Consider the following 18,845-nt stretch of genomic DNA (forward strand, 5'->3'; position numbering starts at 1 on the left):
CATCCCAGTAATACCTTGGACTATAAAAAGGGCTAAGCGTTGTTTGTATTCCTGTGTTCGTCTATGCAAATGGTCCCTGTATCCTGCTCCCAGTGTTCCCGTATCCGGCTTCCCGTGTCCTGAAACCTGTTGCTGTGTTTGTTCCTGAGCCTAAGCTACACCAAGCATCATCTGTGCCTGCTTCACCACGTGTCTACTACTCTGAGTACCTGCCTGATCTTCTACCCAGGTACCCATATCTGAGAGACTGTTATTGATTGTTGTTTGGCCAGCAACTTTTCCGCTACTGTTTGGGGAAGCACTATAGGTGCATTATACTGTGTAGGGAGGCACTATGGAGAAATTATACATTGAGCGGGGCATTACGGGGGTATTATACTGTGTGGAGGCACTATGGGGGCATTATATTGTGTAGGGAGGCACTATCGCAGCATTATACTGTGTTGGGGGAATTACAGGGGCTTGATATTGGGTGGGAGGAAATTTTAGGGCATTATACTGTTGGGGTGGCACTACTGGGACATTGTACTGTGTGGCACTAATGGAGTTTTATACTGTGTGGGGCACTGTGGGGGCAGGGCACTATAGGGGCATGATGTTGTGTAAAAGATACTACTGGGGCATGATACTGTGTAAGGGAACTATGTGGGCATTATACTGTGTGTGGAGAAGAACTATGGGGACATGATACATTGTGGGGCACAATGTAAACTGGGTGTGTATGAACAAGAATTGGGCGGGGCTGAGGGAGTTTATACTGTGTGGGGCATTATGGGAGCCTGATATTGTGTGAGAAGGCACTATGGGGGCATTATAATGTGTGGGGGGACTATGGGGCATGATACTGTGTGGGGAAGCACTATTGGGCCTTATACTGTATAGGGAGGCACTATGGGAAAATTATACATTGTGGGGGGCATTATGGGGGCGTGATAATGTGTGGGGAGGCATTATGGGGGTATTATATTGTGTAGGGAGGCACTATGGCAGTGTTATACTGTGTGGGGGGGCATTATAGGGGGCTTGATACTGGGAGGGGGGATTTTTGTGGCATTATACTTTTGGGGTGGCACTACTGGGACATTGTACTGTGTGGGGAGGCATTATGGGGGTTTTATACTGTGTGTGGAGCACTGTGGGGGCATGGTACTATGTGCGAGGGCACTATAGGGGCATGATATTGTGTAAAATACACTACTGGGGCATGATACTGTGTAGGGGAACTATGTGAGCATTATACTGTGTGTGGAGAAGAACTATGGGGGCATGATACCATGTGGGGCACAATGTAAACTGGGTGTGTATGAACAAGAATTGGGCGGGGTTAGAGCAGTAGCTTAACATTGAAAAAAGTGCCAAGGCGTGCTTTGCAGGCCGCAAGCGTTGACCGTCTTTACGATCATTGAAAGTTAGGAGCTATTGCTCTAAGACACCTTATGAAACATTTGTCTTTTATTTAGGGGACATTAAAGGACATAATTGTTGCTGTACTTTGGCTCCGTTTTATTCGGAACCGTAATAGAGCTGCCATAGAGGTGCATGAGTCCCCTATAGTACCTCCGTATAACTTTGATTTCAGAGTACTAATCCAACATGAAAAGAAAATCGTTATATCCCCCTTTGGACTCCATTGCTTCTAAGGGAGAATATCTCCGTATACGATTTCATACTGAGGAGTAGTACATGTTCCGTGAACTGCTGTACAGGCTCCATGCCAGTGTGCATGAGCCATAAAGCTGGAATCCTACATGCCGTTTTGTGGGAGTTTTTGTCTTTTAACCAAAGGGTGAAGCACACAGCTTTGTGTAGGTTTTCGCTCAGTTTTTAACCAAAGCCAGAAATGGATCCAAATGAAAGGAAAGATATAAAGGAAAGACTGATACATCTCCTTTTTCTGTGTATATAGGGAGAATTACCGCTCTCGGTAATGCAATGGAAGAGACACAACTTCTTTTGTTCAACTTTTTTACTGTAATGAACAGATAACAGTAAATTCTCTTCTTTGGAGCAGACAGGAATCCTGAGGTTGGGGACTTCAAACCCGCTGGAAATCCCCCGGAGAGAGGTCGTGCACGTTGCCAAGCTTGGCAGCGAACGCGCCGCTGTCAGTCACGGTGGGAGCTACCCACTACTGTCAGCCTACTCTCGGGTAAGAGTCACACTCTTGGCCCAGGGGTCACATCGTGGGAATCAGTGGACTACCAGTACCTGCTGGCACCGCCACGGGTCCTTGCGGAGCTATCCGCCACCTTTCGTGACAAACCCTTCCCTCTCCTCAGTCGACGACCCGAACGCCGGACACACCTAGGATGCAACTGAACAGGTGAGGTTGACACTAACGTTTGCACAAAGTCCAGTTAATAGTCCGATAAAGTCCCGTCAACCTGACCGTTCCTTCTGTCCGCTCCTGAGTCAACAATATTTGGCAATAACAGTTCAAAGCAATTCTTACAGGCTGTTATTACAGAAGTTATACACTCTGGGGTAAACGCAGGGACACCGGCATGGGTAATGAGGTAGCGAGACTGCTCTTGGGCCTAGCTCCGGCTAAGTCCTCTGCTAATTTCAGGATTAGTCTTCTATGCGCACTGCGACCAGGATGAACGAGGGACGTCACTTCTTTTGGAGGGTCACAGGCTGTAATATGGGTACTGGTACTGTCTCTGGGGAGGGACCTAGGGTCCTTGTCAGGGAGTTTACGGTCTATGACCGGTACCTGTGGCGGATGCTGATGGCACACTCCGCTTCTGTTTCGGTCAGTCCTCAGCGGCTGCAACGACCTCTGCTCTTGGACTTGCTGCAGGGAGGCACGCTCCACTTCATACGAACCTCTGATGCTGCCACGATCCCTCCTCTGATGCTGCTCTAGAAGCACACTATCCAGCAGTCCTCTGCCCTCTGTATCAGGCAGCCCAAGCTTCGTGCCTCCCTCTTGTCGTTCGTCCGGGTACCGGTCTCTCCTGATCTCTCTCCTCTCTCTCTCGCTCCTGCGCGCCGCTCTCCTCTTTTCTCCTTGCTCCTGACTTTCGAGGCTCTCTCTCTCACTTCCGCCCGCTCTCTCCGCTCCCCTGCACTTCCGGTCTCTCCCTCCTTCGTCCATGTGTCCGCATCTCCTTACTTCCTCCTCTTCTCCAATCTCGCATCGCGAGACTTCCCCCTGCTTCAACTCCGGAGCGCATGCGTCGTGGCTGCCAGCAGAGCGGCCGTTGCCATGACTTTCCAAGACACTCCTCTGCTCGGGAGCCGAACTCCCGAACTACAGACCGGCCCATGTCCCTGCGTTGCCCCCCAGCACTACACAGGTAAGTACACCACTTACACTTCCCCACCGGTTATCAAGTGCAGTCCTCGGCACTAAACTTTATAATCTTTCAAATAGGCTGGTTGTCGGTTGCGATTACACCACTGAGGGTAACGCAATCCACGATTCACTTCCGTTGCAGGTGTCTCCACACACTCCGTTGGACTCGCTGTCTCTGCCGGTAGTGGTTCCCAGGTTACACTAGGGTCGTTTGATGGAACCATCAACCACCAATCTCCGTCAGTATTTGTCGGTGGAGTATTCTGTAAATCTTCTTGCCTTGATGACGTGATCGATTCTGGTGTCAGAAAGGTACAGGGCCACAACAGGTTGCGATTCAGCCTTCTGCTCGGTCCCTGGTCACCCTCTGGTCGCACTTCATACATAGGAAGTCCGGGGTCAATGCATTTTATCACCACATATGGTTTCCTCTCCCATCGGAGCTATAGCTTATGCCCACGTGCTGCCCTGCGATTCCGCACCAGCACTCGATCCCCAGGATGAAACACTCTCTGTCGTTCTCCCATAGGGGGTAAGCTTTCTGTGGGCCGAGCTTTCTCCATTTCGTCCTTCACTGCACTCAACCGCCGTTGGTGTTCCTTTACCCATTGTGACGGGGATGGGCTGACTTCCATCTCCGGCGTCTCTAACAGAAGATCCAAGGGAACCCGGCTCGGTCGACCGAACATCAATTGATATGGGGTATACCCAGTAGCTCAATGCACAGTGTTGTTGTAGGTCCATACCAGGTCGTCCACATATTCAGGTTCTTGTCGTTCGTCTCCTAGGGTTTTTAACAGCCCGAGTAAGGTGCGATTGAACCTTTCGCAAGCTCCATTCCCTTGTGGGTTATATAGGGTAGTTCTGGATTTTCGGATTCCGTGCAGTACACACAGCTCTCGGAAGAGATCCAACTCAAAATTCAGTCCTTGATCCGATGAGAGGCATCTGGGGCAACCATAAGGATGGATAACATGTTTCCATAACACAGCTGCGGTCGTCTGGGCAGTCTGGTCCCGCGTAGGAATCACCACGGCAAACTTTGAAAAATAATCCAAGCATACCAATGCATATCGGTGCCCCGATGTGACTTCTTGGACTGTTAAGAAGTCTACCGTCAGCAGTTCTAGCGGCTCACCCGTCACGATGGTCATGGGCCTCTCCAGCTGTTCTGTCGCCTTGTGGATGACACACTCTGGGCATTCCTAGTAGACATCTCTCATTATTTCTTCCAGACTTGGAGCTGCCGTTACCGCTTCCTCCATTTTTCCTGATCATACATTTCAGTAAAACCCTCAACCCCTTGTACTGCTGTCACTACTCGTTGCTGCTGCAGTGGGGGATGAACCACGCGTAATGGGGGTATCTCCATCTCTTCCCATTCATCGTCCACCTCTCCGACCGGAATCTCACATGGCTGTCGGGGGAGTGCATCAGCGTTGGTATGGTTCTTACCGGGCTTGTAACGAATGGTATCGTTGAATCGAGCCAGTCGGGCTATCCATCGTTGTTCCATTGCCCCCAATTTAGCCGTTCCAAGATACGCCAGGGGGTTGTTATCCTAGTAAATCTCCACTTGACTCCCGACCAGATATTCGGCAAATCGTTCGGTAACAGCCCACATGATGGCCAACAGCTCTAGACTGAACGAGCTGTAATTGGTTGGATTGCGTTCTGACGGTCGCAAGCTATGGCTACCATAGGCGATAATACGCTCCACGTCTCCATACTGCTGCACCAGGACCACTCCCAGTCCCCTCAGACTGGCGTTGGTGTACAGTCGGAATGGCTGGGTGAAGTCTGCAAACGCAAGGATGGGCGCTGTCACCAGCCGAGCCTTCAGTGCTTCGAATGCCGCTTGTTGTGGTTCCTGCCATTGTTCCACTATACTGGGGCTTCGACTTCCCTTCTTTTGCATGGGTTGTCCACAGAGGAGTTGATTCAAAGGACTTGCAATTTTTGCAACGTCTCGGATGTATCTCTGATAGTAACCGAACAATCCGAGAAAGGCTCGTATTTCCGTGGTGTTCTGCGGAATGGGCCACTCCTGTATGGCTTTGATCTTGTCTGGATCAGGTGCAATCCCCACTGCATTCACGACATGGCCTAGGTACTTGATCTGTTGGCAGCCTAGTCGGCACTTACTGGGTTTCAGTTTGAGTCCATACTTTCCCAATCGTTCCACCACGAAGTGTAGATGCCCCAAGTGCTCTGGGAAGGTCTTTGAGAAAATGACGATGTAATCTAAGTAGATCAAGACTGACTCGTAGTTTAGATCTCCCAGACAATGCTCCATTAGTCGCTAGAAAGTACTGGGCGCATTAGTTAGCCCGAATGGCATCCGGTTGAACTCGAATAATCCTGACGGAGTGATGAACGCCGTCTTTTCCTTATCTTCTTCCTTCATGGATACCTGCCAATACCCACTGGCCAAATCGAGTGTGGTATATTTTCGAGCCTCCTGTATGGCTGTTAATGATTCCTCCACTCGGGGAAGTGGATAGGCGTCCCGGTGTGTACATGCGTTCAATTTGCGGTAATCTACACAAAACCGGAGGGTCCCATCCGTCCTCCTTACCAGGACAATCGGGGCTGCCCATTGGCTCTGACTCTCTCGTATCACCTGCCCGTCTAACATCTTCTGTAGAAGATCCTTTACCTCACGGTACAGAGCGGGAGGTATATTGCGATATCGTTCCCGAATGGGAGGCGCCGTCCCCGTGTGAATCCCATGATCAATAGTAGTGGTGCATCCATAGTCCTCTTCGTGCTGAGCAAAAACCCAGCCGAAGCGTCGCAGAAGTGTCCTCAGTTGTTCCTCCGACCTTTTATCTGGTGCTACCCTGTCCAATTCGAGTTGGTGCCACAGTCGGTCGGTCTGTTCGTTCACTTCAGCCTCGCTTCTTCCATCTTCCGACGACATCTCTGTTAGGGTTTCGCCCATGGCCGGATCCGTCACATCCTCTGCCATAACCATTTCAACACTAGCTAGTACTGTGCCAGCCGGTATTTCGACCACCCCTTGAGTAGGATTCAGCACTCTGACAGTCGCCATTACTTTGGTTATCCGACACACTGTTCTTCCTACCACCCAGGGTTGCGTATTCTGGGAACTTCGCATTGGTTCTACAATGACCATGGCATCCCTCAAGCGATGATGAATCCCTACGGAAAGGGGAATGGCGACTTCCTGTAAAGGTGGTACTTGCAACACTCTTTTACCTGGGGCCCTTACCATCCCCACTCACCCTTGCAGCGTTTTCAAGTTAGCCTGTCATTGGTAGACTTGATGCACATGAAATAAAATTTGTCGTGCGGTCTGATTGGTTGCCAGCTCCTCCCACCGAGTACCGGTCGTCTCATTGAACATCATCCCATGTATTTCCTGCAACACATTCATGCCAATTATAACAGGTATACCCGACCTTGCACAATTATGTACTACCACAATACCTGCCCAGGGAAAATTACGATTAAACACTTCCAATTCTAGCCACGTAACCCCGGCAATGGGAATTGGCAGGCTATTAGCTACTGTAGTTCTATCCAGGGTGCTTCTAGAGTCTGTTGACCTTGGAACTGTTCATGGAACAACGGATAGATCATAGTAGTTACCTCCGGGTCGGTCTTTAATTCCCAAATAGCTTCTTTGACATCCCGGGCGAACTCGTTGAACACTGCCTCTGGTCGTCCGCTACCACTTGGAGTTGGCTCGGGGAACCCACGTTTTGAAGGGCCATGCTGGCCTCTCCCAACTCCTCTCGATGTACCTCGAGTGCCTCTCGCAGCACCTTACTCATCGTGGCAGTGGGGGTTACCCGGACGAAGTCTCTCGTTGCTCATCTCAGGGTCCAACTGGTCTCGCACTATTTAGTTCGGCTCAGGTAAGGCTGCGCACCCTGTGGGATCTTTCCTTACTAGTCGACTCTACATTCCTTGTAGTCCCACCGCGAATTGCAGTAGCGATTCACCATTCCTCTGCACCCTGGTATAAAATTTATTCCGAAGATCAGCGGTAGAGGGATTCCAATCAGCAGATGATTGCTTCTAGTCTATCACGGTGCTCTGGGGGTAAGACCAAGACAGCTTGTCTAGCGTCCCCTTCCAGTGAGTTGAATGCCAGGTCAGCTTGGTGAGTCCCAGGTGCCTGGAATAACCGGGCTGCGGTACGAACTCGTTCCGTCCAATCTGCAATCGATACACTCTTCCCGTCGAACTTAGGAATGTTCATTAGAGCGGCCCCCATGGGTATCACTATGGTCGGGATTGGTGGTAGCGTTCCGCTGCTTGATGGTTCCAGGCTTCAGATCCTGCCGACTACGCCAATTTATGTAGGGAGAATTACCACTCTCGGTGATGCAATGGAAGAGACACAACTTCTTTTGTTCAACTTCTTTACTGTAATGAACAGATAACAGGAAATTCTCTTCTTTGGAGCAGACAGGAATCTTGAGGTTGGGGACTTCGAACCCGCTGGAAATCCCCCGGAGAGAGGTTGTGCCAGTACCCACGTTGCTGAACAACACGCCGCTGTCAGTCACCGTGGGAGCTACCCACTACTGTCAGTCTACCCTCGGGTAAGAGTCACACTCCCGGCCCGGGGGTCGCATCATGGGAATCAGTAGACTACCAGTACCTGCTGGCACCGCCACGGGTCCTTGCGGAGCTATCCGCTACCTTTTGTGACAAACCCTCTCTCTCCTCAGTCGGCTGCCCAAACGTCGAACATACATAGGATGCAACTGAACAGGTGAGGTTGACACTAACATTTGCACAAAGTCCAGTTAATAGTCCAATAAAGTCCCGTCAACCTGACCCTTCCTTCTGTCCGCTCCTGATTCAACAATATTCGCCAATAACAGTTTAAAGCAATTCTTACAGGCTGTGATTACAGAAGTCATGCACTCTGGGGTAAACGCATGGACACCGGCACGGGTAAAGAGGTAGATAGACTGCTCTTGGGCCTAGCACCTAGCTCCGGCTAAGTCGTCTGTTAATTTCAGGATTAGTCTTCTATGCGCACTGCGACCAGGATGAACGAGGGACGTCACTTCTTTTGGAGGGTCACAGGCTGTAATATGGGTACTGGTACTGTCTCTGGGGAGGGACCTAGGGTCCTTGTCAGGGAGTTTACGGTCTATGACCGGTACCTGTGGCGGATGCTGATGGCACACTCCGCTTCTGTTCCAGTCAGTCCTCAGCGGATGCAACGACCACTGCTCTTGGACTTGCTGCAGGGAGGCAAGCTCCACTTCATACGGTCCTCTGATGCTGCCACGATCCCTCCCCTGATGCTCCTCTAGAAGCACACTATCCAGCAGTCCTCTGCCCTGCTATATCAGACAGCTTCGGGCTTCCCCCTTGTCATTCATCTCGGCACCGGTCTCTCTTGGTCTCTCTCCTCGCTCTCTCTCGCTCCTGCGCGCCGCTCTCCTCTTTTCTCCTTGCTCCTGACTTTCGCGCCTCTCTCTCTCACTTCCGCCCGCTCTCTCCGCTCCCCCGCACTTCCGGTCTCTCCCTCCTCCATCCACGTGTCCACATCTCCTTACTTTCTCCTCTTCTCCAAGCTCGCATCGCGAGACCTCCACCTGCTTCACCGCCGGTGCGCATGCATCGTGGCTGCCGGCAGAGCGGCCGTTGCCATGACTCCCAAGACATTCCTCCGCTCGGGAGCTGAACTCCCGAACTACAGACCGGCCTGTGTCCCTGCGTTGCCCCCCGGCACTACAGGTAAGTACACCACTTACATGTACACTCCTGTGTTTAGCTAAAGGAAAAGTGAGCCAAGAGCTGCAACAAAAACGCCATCAAACCTGCGTGTGTGATCCTCCCGGCCTAAGGGTGTATTATAATGGTGCGGTTGTGCATGCGTTTTTACGCAGCGCAAGAAATTGAGAAATATTTTCTGAGACAGCATACATACACAGCATTTTTGTTTGTGGTGTTTTACTAGTGTCTTTGGGGACAGTGCTGTTTCCCATTGGATTAAATTGTAAAGGCAAATACGCCATGTGTGACTGCACCCTAAGGGTATGGTCAAATTGAGCAGATACATTGTGGAAAAGTCTGCAGCGTATGTGACTCAGAACCAGCTGGGAATTCCAGCCGAAATGTTGCACAAAATTGCGGTGCAGTTTTGTTTTTGTCCAGATTTGTCGCTGCAGAGTTGAGCAGAAAAAAATCAACATACGCCTCCCTGGCATTGCTCTCTACTCCACATGTCTGGTCTCCATGCAGTTCAGCCTCCTGGGATGACGATGCAGCCTCTAATTGACTGCAGCAGTCACAGAACGTCATTCTAGGAGGCCAGCAGCACGGAGCACAAGGAGCTGTAACTATGGCAACATCAGTGATGTAAGTATTGCCTTTTTTATTAAATGTAACCCCTTAAGGACACAGACTGTTTTGGCCTTATGGACCAGGCCAGTTTTTTTTAAATCTGACGTGTCACTTTTTAATTTGTAATAACTTTGAAATGGTTTTATTTTTTCAAGCGATTCTGAGATTGTTTTCTCCTGACACATTGTACTTTACGTTAGTAGTAACATTTGTTCGATACATTCAGTGTTTATTTGTGAAAAACACCAAAATATAGAGAAAATTTGCAGAAATTAGCATTTTTCTCAACTTAAATGTATCTGCTTGTAAGACATATAGTAATACCACACAAAATAGTTACTAATTAACATTTACCATATGTCTAGTTTATGTTGGCATTGTTTTCTGAATGTCCTTTTATTTTTCTAGGACATTACAAGGCTTAGGGTATGCTCACACGATTAACAAAATACGTCTGAAAATACGGAGCTGTTTTCAAGGGAAAACCGCTCCTGATTTTCAGACGTTTTTTGAGCAACTCGTGTTTTTCGCTGCGTTTTTCGCAGCGTTTTTTTACAGCCGTTTTTGGAGCTGTTTTCAATAGAGTCTATGAGAAAACGGCTCCAAAAACGTCCCAAGAAGTGTCCTGCACTTCTTTTGACTAGCCGTAATTTTACGTGCCATATTTTGACAACGACGCGTAAAATGACAGCTTGTCTGCACAGAACATCAGAAGACCCATTGCAAGCAATGGGCAGATATTTGCAGACGTATTGGAGCCGTCTTTTCAGGTGTAATTCGAGGCGTAAAACGCCTCCATTACGTCTGAAAAGAGGTTGTGTGCACATACCCTTAGGACTTAGACTTTTAGTTCAGTTCTGAAGTGGCTTTGAAGGCCTTATATATTAGAAACCCCCATAAATCACCCAATTTTAAAAACTGCACCTCTCAAAGTATTTAAAACAGCATTTAGAAAGTTTCTTATTACTTTAGGCGTTTCACAGGAATTAAAGCAAAGTGGAGGTAAAATTGACAAATTCCATTTTTTTTAACAGAAAATCAGTTTTAATCCATTTATTTCTGTAACACAGAAGGGTTTAGCAGAGAAACGCAACTAAATATTTATTGCCGAGAGTCTGCAGTTTTTAGAAATATCCCACATGTGGCCCTAGTGTGCTAATGGACTGAAGCACTGGCCTCAGAAGCAAAAGAGGCACCTAGTGCATTTTTAGGTTTCATTTATATTAGAATATATTTTAGTCACCATGTCAGGTTTGAAGAGGTCTTGTGGCGTCAAAACAGTGGAAACACTCCAAAAAAAAACACCATTTGGCAAACTACAGGCATAAAGGTGAAAAAGCACTTTTCCAATCAAATCTTCTGAAAACAGGATTGAGAAAGGTTTCACTGGTTTTTCAGCATGCCTGTTGCCTCTCTTTCTACCTATTCACACTAGCAAAAGCAACAATGTACAATACTTGGTAGACAATTGTACCTTGTATGAACATAACATACAAGGAGGTTAAAGTATATTATTTGAGGTGCAAACCTGCAGAGAGAGAAGTCTGTTGAGAAGAAGCGTCACTGTAGGTGGTACCCAGGTAGAAATAGAAACTGGGCCCAATAGGTCATAATGGTACATAAAACCGACATACATAGGTAGGGCAGATTTTTGATGGCATATCAGGCTAACTGCACAATGATGTAAACTATGATGAAACTAGCTCCCAAAACAAATACATGTTTTATTCCTTGGGCATGTCCACATGTAGCGGAATTGCTGCAGAAAATTTCTGCAGCAATTCTGTAGAAACTAGCAGGATTTCCGCTGCGGTAAAACTGCACCATTTCCTGCCTTTTTTTTGGCAGACTTTTTAAGCAGCGTGTGGATCTCATCCACTCTGCTGCTATTGTATTACACTGCGGATTTTCCGCCATCCAATCAGTGTTTACATTACGTGTGCCAATACCCTTAGGCCGGATTCTAACATAGCGTAAACGCCTCAGAATTTCCACAACGTAATTGTGTGTGGAAAATCTGCAGCATTTACAGTAGCAGCACAGTGGATGAGATTTAGAAAATCTCATGCCCACGATTTGATTTAAAAAAAAACGCAGCGTAAATTAAATCCTGCAGCATGTCAGTTTATGCTGCGTTTGTGTTGATTTTCTGTTGTGGGTTTTCCCCACTGAATTCAATGGAATCAAAACTCGCAACAGAAAAGTGTTGTGACTTTTGTGGCATAATCACAGCAATTACGCTGCAAAAATCGCAGCTCCGGAAAAAATAAATAAATCATACTTACCCAGAACGCCCTCCTTCATCCTGCAATCCGGCCTTCTGGGATGACGTTTCATCCCATGTCATCACTGCAGCCAATCACAGGCTGCAGCGTCACATGGCCTGCAACGTTTTTGTAGGAGGCCGGACTACACGCAGAGAAGATAGAGGGGTAAGTATGTCAACTTTCTTTAGCAACGGAAATTCAGTTTGAAAAACCGCACCACTATGTGGTGCGATTTTTTGGGACGGAATGTACTGTGGGTTCCAGGTTGGATACGCTGCATGTTTTTTACGCAGTGCAACCGACCCGTGGGAACCCGGCCTTAGGAAGGATTCACTCGTGGCAGATTTTGTTGCAGAAATTAATTTCCATTGATCTGAATGGAACTTGCAGAAATCCACACACCTGTTGCAGAAACAACTCCATTCAGCTGTACGGAACTGATTTTCACAAGCAAAAATTTCTCAAACAAAATCTGGCGTGTGTGAATCCGCCCTTATTGCTCCCGACGCATGTAGCATAAAAGCTGTAGAATTTCCGCGCAGAAATTCTGGATGGCAATTCCGCAGCTTATACACAACATATGCAGGAGACTTATAGCTTTAAGTCATTACATAAAATTGCTCCCACATTTGTAAATGATTAACATATTCCATTTTCTCTGTATTGGATAGTCAGAGTCATAACCCACACACAGCTGGTTGCACGTACCAACTTACACGTAAGCATACTCACACAACACATCTAGCTGCATTATACTGTACTTTGAACCTTTCACTTTTGATGGTTGCATGCCAAATTGTAATAATTTACTTAGGTAACTATCACCTACAGTATTCACAGTAAAGTAGGTGAAAGTATTTTTTAAGTGTAGCAGTATATCATGTTTGCTTAAAGAGACAGAGAACTGGTAGTTGAGTGGTTAGCACAAAGGTGGGGGGTATCAAACCTGGTGCAGAGTAAGGGTATGTGCACACACACTAATTACGTCCGTAATTGACGGACGTATTTCGGCCGCAAGTACCGGACCGAACACAGTGCAGGGAGCCGGGCTCCTAGCATCATACTTATGTACGATGCTAGGAGTCCCTGCCTCTCTGCAGGACAACTGTCCCGTACTGTAATCATGTTTACAGTACGGGACAGTTGTCCTGCAGCGAGGCAGGGACTCCTAGCATCGTACATAAGTATGATGCTAGGAGCCCGGCTCCCTGCACTGTGTTCGGTCCAGTACTTGTAGCCGAAATATGTCCGTCAATTACGGACGTAATTAGTGTGTGTGCACATACCCTAAAAGTGCAGATGTTTCCCTTAGCAACCAGATTGCATCTTTCATTTCCAAAGCTTCACTGAAAAATGAGATCTGAAATCTGAAAGGTTGCTACATGGACTATATTTGTATTGTACCAGTCTCCCATATCTGCATGATCTTTGCATTGTATCTACATGTTCGTATGGATTTCTCCTACTTAAATGGTCAATTAAATGGTAAACTGTCTCCTACCTGCAGGATAGGTGATAATTGTCTGATCACTGGAGGCCCCACCATTGTAATTCCCATCGATCCTGAGAAAGAGCTGGAGCTGGAATGGAGCGACGGTCGAGAATGCGCCTATTCAATGTCTATGGGATTGACCGACTGTTGTTTTCGTCGCTCCCATAGACTTTGAATGGAGCGGCAGTGCGCATGCTCGACCACCGCTCCATTTAATGTTCTTAATACTGCAGTCCAGGAGGAGGATCAGTAGCAGGAACTGGTGCTTTGGGATCTTCCATGGGCACATGGTGACTGGCTTTGCTCCAGTCTAGCTAGTTCCAGGACAAGAGGTATGCAAACATTTTGAACAAAATTTTGATACTCTATTCCCTGTGATCTTGTCGTAAAGAAGTAGTAAAACCTTAAGTTTGAAAAAAATAAATAATAATTTCTTCTCTGTTGGAATCTAAATCCGTTTTTAACAAAAAAATAATTTATAGAGGACATGTCTGTCTACACCTTGTCCTCACCCTCGCAACTGGAACTATTAGATATATATTTAATTATGCATACCATTCTTTCTAAATTCATTGGCACAAAATACGCACTGATTTTACAGAGGGTAGTTGGAGAGAATTGTGCCAACTTTAGTAAAATGACATGCAACTTCTACAGATATTTCTATGTTAGTAATTTCCCCATGAAATAACAATTCTGAAACATCTTTTCTTAGAACTCTGTGTTGTGCCGTTCTTCTGTGATTTCTTCTATAAATTTATGAATAAATTGACAACTGGGTGTTACCATTCCCCTGGTCAAAGGGTGCGCCCCAATACAGTCTCACTCTTTCAGTAATGATTGGACAGGGTCAGACTGTATAGGGACAGCCCCCCAACTGGTAACACCCAGTTATCAATGTATTCATACATTTTTAGGAGAAATAGCAGAGGAACGGCACAATGCTGAGTTCTAAGAGAAGCTGCTCCAAAATTGTTATTTAATGGGGAATACAATTTTTTACTAAGGCGAGGTAACAGATCCTCTTAAAAAGGTGTACACCTCTTGATAAATTGGGTACATTTGAAATAGTTTGAATTTCTTTTTATGTTTGCCATGAGCAGCTGTGGATTTGTTCTAATAAATTGCGCCCTTTTTAACCTTTATATTTATAAATTAGTCTAAAAGTTTATACTCACTGTAAATTAAGGCAAAGAGGTCACAAGATGACATAGAAAACAATTCTGGACAGGGCTTTCCCATCTGCCCAACCCAAAAATTATCTGCACTCTCTGGCTGTAGAATTTATTTTAATCAACTTTCAAACTTTCAAAAAAGACAAATACAGCATTTTTTGACATCATTTCCCTACTTTTCAATACACTTTATCCACTTGTCCACAAGCTTTCGTATTCCCACATTAAAAAATGTTTTAGGCTAAGCTGCGAGCCACAAATGCACCACTGTCTTCACCTCTTCATCAGACGTGAATCTTTGTCCACGTAGGGCTTCTTTCAGGGGACCAAACAGGTGATATACTATCCAATAGAATGAGCTCGCATGCACGCTGAATGTTGTCATCAGTTGTGAACGTGGACGGGTGTCCAGCTCCTTCTTCATGGCTGACATTTGTGCGACCTTTCTTGAACTTCTCTATCCATTCATACAGACTTCTTTGCGATAAAACACTTTCTTCATACTATGCAAAGAGTCATTCGATAAATATTGGCACAAGACACAAAAAACTAATCACTGAACGCTGCTCTTCTTTCATGCAAATCACAAGTGGGGCAGCTATTGTTTCTCACACCGCAGTCACAAATAAACAGACGTTTAAACCTGCAAACCATTGATTGGGGAGACAGCGACCTCGTACAAGACAATGCGGCCAACAGAAGTTTTAATATAACCAGAGTCGGATAATTTATGATTCGTCCTCGTATATATCTCTACACTATATGGACAAAAGTATTAGGGCACCTATACATTACACCTACAGTGTAACGTCTATGGCCGGGGGTCGTCGTTCAGACTTACCCCTTGACGGCCACGGCCATGGACATCTCTCTTCACGGCATCTGCTCCCTCCAGGGAGACGCCAGCACTCACTTCTGGGTCCTCGTACTGAGTCTTGCAGGGCGCGCGCGCCCGCGCATGGCCTTAGAGGGCCATTACGCATCGGGCTGTCATCCATCAATTATTAGCCCAAATGGCTGCTGGACTATAAAAAGGGGCTCTGCCCACTGGTTTCTTGCCTGAGCATTTTTGTATACCTAAGTTTGTCTTGCTAATGGTCTCCCAGTGTTTTCCAGTTCCCAGTGTTACACGTTCCTGCTGCCTGTACCCTGTATCCCATGCTATCGTATCTACTGTGAACAACAAGTCGTGCCTTCCGCTGCATCCGTGGTGCCACCTACTGTGAAAGTCAAGTCCTGCTTCCGCTACTGTCTACATTGCCTCAGGTACCCATTCCGAACTATAGACATTGTTTTGTACCTTGTTGGTACCTACGCGGTATGGCCAAGTGGGTCCACATCCCGCGCCGTGACATACAGGAGCTATTATGACATCCCATTGTGAATCTATGGGCATTTATATGGAGTTGGCCCCCCTTTGCAGCTAAAACAGCTTCCACTCTACTGGGAAGGATTTCTACAATATTTTGGAGTGTGTCTGTGGATATTTTTGTCCATTCATCCAGAAGAGCACTTGTGAGTTCAGACACTGATGTTGTATGAGAAGTCCTGGCTCGCAATCTTCGTTCTAGTGCATCCCAAATGTGTACAATGGGGTTGAGTTCAGGGCTCTGTGCGTGCCAGTCAAGTTTTTTCACCACAATATCACCCAACCATGCCTTTATGGACCTTGCTTTGTGCACTGGCGGACAGTCATACTGAAACAGAAAAGGGCCAGTTTCCACAAAAATTTAAATATACAATTTTTGTTTTGGTATGCTGAAGAATTAAGATTTCTCTTCACTGATGCCAATGGTGGCATCCTGTTACCACGCTCAGGGCCGATTCTATCTTTCCTGCTGCCTGAGGTGAAAATTGAAATGGCGCCCCCCAGATTTTGATTGACATCCCCCTTGCTATTCTACAGCACTAGCAGCCTCCTCCAACTCTTGCAGATGCGCCGTTGTCTTGTACTGGCATGCGCGGTGCAGCCGGGCAGAGTACACCTCACTGCATGGTGCATGCCCAAGTAGTACAAGGCAATGGCCCATCCAAGAAAGTTGGAGGAGACTGGTAGTGATGTATAACAGCCAGGGGGATGTCAAACAAGCATGGAAAGGTGGGTTTGGAGGCAGGGCTATGTGACTCTTCAGGATAGCGGCACCGCCCCATGACCCTTTAATGAGTAATTAGCATATAGCATGCGGCACTTTAAAAGTAAATTTGATAGATTTTGCTACATCTGAAAAAAACCATAGAGGCGAATGTTTGGAAATATTGTCAGGTCATGTGTTATAACATGGTGGGGGTTCAAGGGGTTAAAATGACCTGACAGATTCCCCTTAAATACACAATGATTTGAAAACAAGTCCATCTGCCCTGCAATTTTGTTATTATACATATATTCTATATAATTACAGCATCAGAACCAAGCTCTGACATATACGGCTCCAGAACCAAGCTCGATAAAAATATACATCCGCAGAACCAAGCTCAATACATAAATACAGCTCCAGAACCAACCTCAGTACATATATACAGCACCAGAACTGAGCTCAGTACATATATACAGCACCAGAACAAAGCTCAGTACATATATACAGCACCAGAACAGAGCTTAGTACATATATACTGCACCAGAACAAAGCTCAGTACATATATACAGCATCAGAACAAAGCTCAGTATATATATACAACACCAGAACCAAGCTCAGTATATAAATACAGAACCAGAACCAAGCTCAGTACATAAATACAGCCCCAGAACCAAGCTCAGTAAATATATACAGCACCCCAACCAAGCTCAGTAAAATGAATACAACACCAGGACCAAGCTCAGTACATAAATACAACACCAGAACCCAGCTTAGTACATATATACAGCACCAGTACCCAGCTTAGTACATACATACAGACTCAGAACCAAGCTCAGTACATAAATACAGCACAAGAACCAAGTTTAGTACATATATACAGTACCAGAACCAAGCTCAGTACATATATAGAAAACCAGAACGAAGCTCAGTACATATATTCAGCACCAGAACCAAGCTCAGTACATATATACAGCACCATAACCAAGCTCAGTACATAAATACAGCCCCAGAACCAAGTTTAGTGCATATATACAGCACCAGAACCAATCTCAGCAAATAAAATACAATACAACACAAATACGGCGTAAAACTACAGCTCCCAGCATGGCCCGAACAATGGTAAGGATATGCTGGAAGTTGCTGTTTCACCCCAAAAAATATCATACCACCCATCATCTCGCTGCAGATCATATAGTGACTACAGTGCTGATTAGAGGCAGAATAAACATTTACATTAAGTGACTCACCGGTGACGTCTTTTCAGATTCTAGTTGTACCTTTTCTCTTTTCTTCTCCATCCAGTCCAGACCTCTATGACGACTTCTCCCGGCCACAGCCCATTTCTGCAGTTTGCCGCTCAGATGTCTTCAGCTTCTCACTTTTCAAACATTTCTGCACCTACAGTATAAACGAACATAAGATTCTCATGATGCCACACACTACACCCCTGAATATAATAGTTCTATACACTGCACCTCTAATTATAATAACACCATACACTGTGTACCTGATTATAATAGCACCATGCACTACCCCTCTAATTATAATAGCACCATACACTAAGTCCCTTATTATAATAGCACCATATACTCTGTCCCGCACACACACACACACACACACACACACACACACACACACACACACACACACACACACACACACAGATAGATAGTGCCCCCTCATAAAGCCCCCTGTAGATAGTGCCCTACATAGATCCCCTTGTAGATAGTGCTTTACATAGATCCCCCTGTAGATAGTGGCCCACATACAGCCCCATTTAGATAGTGCCCCACATATAGCCCTCTGTATATAGTGTCCCACATATAGCCCCCCTGTAAACAGTGCCCCACATATAACCCCCCCTGTAGAAAGTGCCCCACATATACCCCCTGTAGATAGTGCCCCACATATAGTCCCCCCTGTACATAGCGCTCCACATATATTCCACCTGTAGATATTGCTCTACATATAGCCTCCTCTAGATAGTGCCCCACATATAGCCCCCCTGTACATAATGGCCCACATATAGCCCCCTGTAGATAGTGCCCCACATATAGCGCCCCCTGTATATAGTGCCCCACATATACCCCCCCTGTGGTGTCCCACATATGTCCCTTTAGAGCACAGCACTGAATTCTCACCCAGTGAGGGTCTGAACAATATAGTCTGGCAAAAGCTCAATATAAGAGCAATCTA

The sequence above is a fragment of the Rhinoderma darwinii genome, chromosome 3 (assembly GCF_050947455.1).
Source record: "Rhinoderma darwinii isolate aRhiDar2 chromosome 3, aRhiDar2.hap1, whole genome shotgun sequence".
NCBI classification, from domain to species: Eukaryota; Metazoa; Chordata; class Amphibia; order Anura; family Rhinodermatidae; genus Rhinoderma; species Rhinoderma darwinii.